Here is a 5,637-nt window from a genome sequence, read left to right on the forward strand (position 1 = left end):
TGACCTCATTTAAGGTTCCCAACAAAACACTCACTATCCTAAGGGAAAATTGCCTAAAATTATTACACACAAATGGATGTAGGGTGACCTTTTGGAGGCTCCTAACTTACTTCCAATAAAAGGCCTTTTTGTTACAAAATTTGAAAGCAAAGAAAATTGCCAATTACAAAATTACAAAAAAAAAAAAAGTCCTCAATTGTGGTGGCTATTCTCTCTTTGGTGTTTCACCCAATTTGGAGTGCTTCTTAGTCCAATAACTCTTAAGGTGGTTGGCCCCTTGCTTCTTGACTCAAATTCTTCAAGGTATGACACCAATCCTCCTTTTCAATTCCCTATATGGCAACTCACAAGGAAGGAAACAAAGAGACAAGCAATAACCAAAGACCAAAAAAAAATGAAATGAAAGCTAAACCAATAGAGTTTTAACAAGACAAATTTTTAGGTATTTTTCAACAATTAAAGCAATGAAAAGTACATAAAAGCAAACTAGGACTCAAAGAGAAACTTAGAATGGTTCTAGAGTAGAGTAAAAAAACCAAAATAAAAAGACTCAAGAAACCTCTAGTTTTGGAACTTTTATTTTTCACACTAATTTTCATTTGAAATTTTAGAACAAGGATTGATATAAAATAGGCACCAATTATAGAACAAATTTTGAGCCAAAACAACAAGCACACTTCCCTTTAACTTTTTTTTCCTGGACACTGATTTTTCTGCCAACTTGTGTGATTTTTATTATTTTTTCCTTTAATCCAAATCGTTTGGTTCTTTTTGCATAATTTTTGTCCAGATGTCTAGAAAATTCAGTAAACATTTCAGCTCAAAAACCGTAGTGACCAATTCCCAGTAATTTATACAAGTTCGTATGTTCAAGCTGCCAGCACCAGCGATTTCAACCTAGAAATCAAGAGTAGTGTTTATGTTGCTTAAGGCTTGGATAGTTACAATTTGTGTTTGCTTATTGATGTGTCATCATTTTCTCATATTTCTTAACCCTTTTTGTCACCATTTTAATTACTGATTAGCCTTAATTGTCAAATTAATTATGCAATTTTATCATTTGGGCCTATTGGATTAATTTTGTGTTTTTAATTTATTTCAGGAGAATTATAAGTAATTGGACTTGACTCCGGAATTGGGCTTGGACTTGAAGAGAGCAGACAATTTTATTCTACCAAATCTTATCTTATCTATATTTTATCTCATTTAGATATTATTTCATCTAGATTTTATCTTATCATATCTAGATTTTATCTCATCAAGATATTATTTTATCTAGATCTTATCTTATCTTATCTAGATTTTATCTAGATTTTGTCTTATCTTATCTACATTTTATTTTATTTATGGGCTTGGACTTAAAACAGATTTGTAAGCTTTGGGGTTGAGAAATATATAACAGCACCAAGGTTCTAGTTTTAGTCTTTCTCTCTCTCTTTTGTTTTAGCTTTTTTTTTGTTTTGGAGAATAATTCTAGTTTTCTTCATTTTCTACTACAATTTCGTTTGCTATTGATTAATGGAAGGCTAAGTCTCCAGCGTTGTTTTCACTTGAGGATCAAGCACAACTCTCTTTGAGGTTTTATTATTACTATTGCATTCTGCTCAGTTTTTCCTCTTCACCAATTACTCTGTATTTGTTGCTATTAATCCATGCATGCTTAGTGCTTGATTAATTGTCTCTACGCTTAATTTACGTTCATGTTTAATGATCAGTTTCGTTCATGATTAATTGGTGTATGTGTTGCTTAATCACATAATGAATGTCTTATGTTAAATTTCGCTTAGTAATTTAATTTAGGGTTGGATTAAGTGGTTGAACTGATAAAGGATAAATCCTCGTAACCTAGGATAAGAGACTTGCTTGTGAATCAAGGGCAAACAACGTGTTTTAATTTTGATATTTTCTAATTCAAATTTACTTGTTGTTTAATTTAAAAAAACAAACAACCCCCCCATTCGTTAATGTTTTATTACAATTTATTATGAACGTTTGGTTGACCATTTCTCGTTGGGAGGCGACCTAGGATCACTTCCTAGATACTGTATTTTTAATTTTAATTTGATTCGGGTACGGCCTCGATCAAATTTGGTGTCGTTGCTGGGGAGCAATGGGCCAAAGGTTCATAATAGTGTTTAGTTATCTTATTTTGTGTAGCGTTCTATTTTGCATTTCAGTTGCATTCCCTGTTTAGCGACTGATTCAGCCTTTTGTTTTGCTATGAACAGTGTTGAACAGTGATTAGCAATTGGGAATTAGCGACAGATTTTGCAATTTAATTAACAATTTTTGTTTTGATAGTTAGAGTTGTTATTTTTGGCTAAATTTTTGTGTGGTAGCTTCTTTTGATCCATATTTCGTGTGAAAAATACCAGGAGCACTTAGTGTGGCAGTATTTGACAGAGACAAAAATTTTGGGAACTTGTTTTTAGCAAAACTTCAAACCGCCATAACTTTTGCTCCGGGTATCAGAATAACTATTATTATATATGCATTTGGGGTAGAAAAAACTTTCCCATGTTGTGGCAACCCACTGAAGCCGGTTAGGGTCTTCCAAACTCCAAAATTCAGCCGTTTACTAAGTTTTTTTATTTTTCAAGTATTATTGTCATATTTTTCTAAACTTTGCTTAGGTACTTTTCATAGTTAGACTTTGAATTTTTGTTTGAAAATTTTTGTGCTATCTTTCATGATTTTAGGGTGTTCCTCACAAAATTTCAGCTTATTTTGATATCGTTTGAGTATAGTTGTAGTTTTACCCCCTTGTTAGGTGCTTGTTGAGAAACACATTATTTGCTACATATAGTGCATGACTAGGGGTAATCCAGGTGATTTACAACCCTTTGATCCTAAAATAGATAGAACCTTTCATAGATTAGTTAGGCATAGTGTGCATCCTGGTCATTCTGTGCATTTTGAACATTTTGAGTATTCTGAGTATTCTGTTGCTAGTGATTCTGAATATTCTGATTTTGAGCATTCAATTACTAATTTTCATACTGAGAACATGGCTCAACCTCCACCTCGTGAGAGGACTCTTAGGGAGACGGCTGCACCTGATTTCACTTATGAAAGCTTATGCATTCAATATCCTGATGAGGGTGTTCCATATGTTCTCAAGATTGGACTAATACATTTGTTGCCCAAGTTTCATGGTCTTGCAAGTGAAGATCCTCATAAGCATCTTAAGGAGTTCCATATTGTTTGTTCCACCATGAAGCCCCCTGATGTCCAAGAAGATCATATCTTTCTAAAGGCTTTTCCTCATTCTCTGGAGGGAGTGGCAAAAGATTGGTTCTACTACCTTGCTCCCAGGTCCATTTTCAGCTGGGATGACCTTAAGAGGGTGTTCTTGGAGAAATTCTTCCCTGCATCTAGGACCATTGCCATCAGAAAAGACATTTCAGGCATCAGACAACTTAGTGGAGAGAGCTTGTATGAGTACTGGGAAAGATTCAAGAAATTGTGTGCAAGCTGTCCTCACCACCAGATTTTTGAGAAACTCCTTCTTCAATATTTCTATGAGGGACTTAGCAACATGGAGAGGAGTATGATTGATGCTGCCAATGGTGGAGCTCTTGGTGATATGACCCCTGTTGAGGCTAGGAATTTGATTGAGAAGATGGCTTCCAACTCCCAACAATTTAGTGCAAGAAATGATGTTATTATCCTTAGAGGAGTCCATGAGGTGTCCACGGATTCATCTTCATCTACTGAAAATAAAAAGCTTGAGGGAAAACTTGATGCCTTGGTCAACCTAGTAACTCACCTTGCCTTGAATCAGAAATCTGCACCTGTTGCAAGAGTCTGTGGTCTATGTTCTTCTACAGATCACCATACAGATCTTTGTCCTTCTTTGCAGCAATTTGGAGTCAATGAGCAACCTAAAGCTTATGCTGCAAACATTTATAATAGACCCCCTCAGCAGCAAAATCAACAACAGCAGAATAATTATGATCTTTCAAGCAACATATACAATCCAGGTTGGAGAAATAATCCAAATTTGAGATGGGCAAGTCCTCCACAACAACAACAGTCTGTCCCTCCTTTCCAAAATATTGCTGGTCCAAGCAAGCCATATGTTCCTCCTCCAATACAGCAGCAGTCACAACAAAGACAGCAAGCAACTACGGCTCCTCCTCAACCTTCCTTAGAAGAGTTAGTGAGGCAAATGACCATCCAGAATATGCAATTTCAGCAAGAGACAAGAGCCTCCATTCAGAGTCTGACAAATCAGATGGGACAGATGGCTACTCAGTTGAACCAAGCTCAGTCCCAAAATTCTGACAAATTGCCTTCACAAACTGTGCAGAATCCAAAAAATGTGAGTGCCATCACCTTGAGGTCTGGCAACCAAATTCAAGTGCCTCCACCAGTAGCAGCACCTGCACCTGAACCTGTCAAGCTTCATTCTACACCTGAAAAAGAGGATGAGATAGTTGCACAAAAGAGAAAGCTTCCTAACAAAAAATTTCATGCAGGTGGACCTTCTTCTAGTAGTTCTGACTTGCAACAGCCTCCTATCCCTCTTCCATTCCCACCTAGAGCAATTCCAAACAAAAAAATGGAAGAAGTGGAAAAGGAGATCTTGGAGACCTTCAGGAAAGTAGAGATGAACATACCTCTGCTAGATGCCATTAAGCAGATTCCAAGATATGCCAAGTTTCTAAAGGAGTTGTGCACCCACAAAAGGAAGCTCAAAGGCAACAAAAGGATTAGCATGGGCAGAAATGTGTCAACATTGATAGGTAAATTTGTTCCTCACATTCCTGAGAAATGTAAGGACCGAGGTACTTTCTGTATACCTTACATTATTGGGAACAGTAAATTTGAGAATGCTATGCTAGATCTAGGAGCATCAGTTAGTGTCATGCCTCTGTCCATTTTCAATTCTTTATCTCTTGGACCTTTGCAATCTACAGATGTGGTGATTCATTTGACAAATAGAAGTGTTGCTTACCCCGTAGGTTTCATAGAGGACGTGCAGGTTTGGGTTGGTGAACTTATTTTTCCTGTTGATTTTTATGTTCTTAATATGGAAGAGGGATTTTCCCATGGTTCAGTTCCAATTATTTTAGGCAGACCATTTATGAAAACAGCCCAAACCAAGATAGATGTTTATGCTGACACATTGTCTATGGAATTTGGTGATATTATTGTTCATTTTAACATTCTTGATGCCATGAAACATCCATTTGAGGATCATTCTATTTTTCGTGCTAAGATAATTGATCAGATTGTTGATGATTATATGTTTGATTTTGATTCTGTTCTTCATGGTAGGAAACATCCATTTTTATCTGATTTGCATACTTGTCATTCCTTATGCATTGAATTTGAATCTAAGTTTGAATTTGATCTTGTATCTGATTTTTATGTTGAGAATGAATTTGAATTTGAGTCTGGTTCTAATTTTTTGGGTGTTGTACCTCTTGATGTTGATTTTTTAGAGTCAGAATGCACTAACCATGTTGCAGGAAGTGCATATACTTCTGACTTGCTTTATGAGGTACAGGCTGAGGAACCTTCTTCTTCTCCTTCCCTGGTTCCTCCCATTGTTCAGTCACCACCCACACTAAAGTTGAAGCCCTTACCAGCAACCCTCAAATATGCTTACTTGGAGGACAAGGAAAATTT

General features: G+C 36.2%; 1 non-coding gene across 1 annotated transcript; it reads right to left on the reverse strand.

Annotated features, from left to right (window-relative positions):
• Positions 1 to 3,385: 3,385 nt before the first annotated feature.
• Positions 3,386 to 3,492, reverse strand: LOC114388757. Its single transcript, XR_003661554.1, has one exon. It is a non-coding gene; the product is annotated as a small nucleolar RNA R71 (small nucleolar RNA).
• Between the last annotated feature and the right edge of the window lie 2,145 nt (positions 3,493 to 5,637).

The sequence above is a fragment of the Glycine soja genome, chromosome 15 (genome assembly GCF_004193775.1).
Source record: "Glycine soja cultivar W05 chromosome 15, ASM419377v2, whole genome shotgun sequence".
Lineage (NCBI taxonomy): Eukaryota > Viridiplantae > Streptophyta > Magnoliopsida > Fabales > Fabaceae > Glycine > Glycine soja.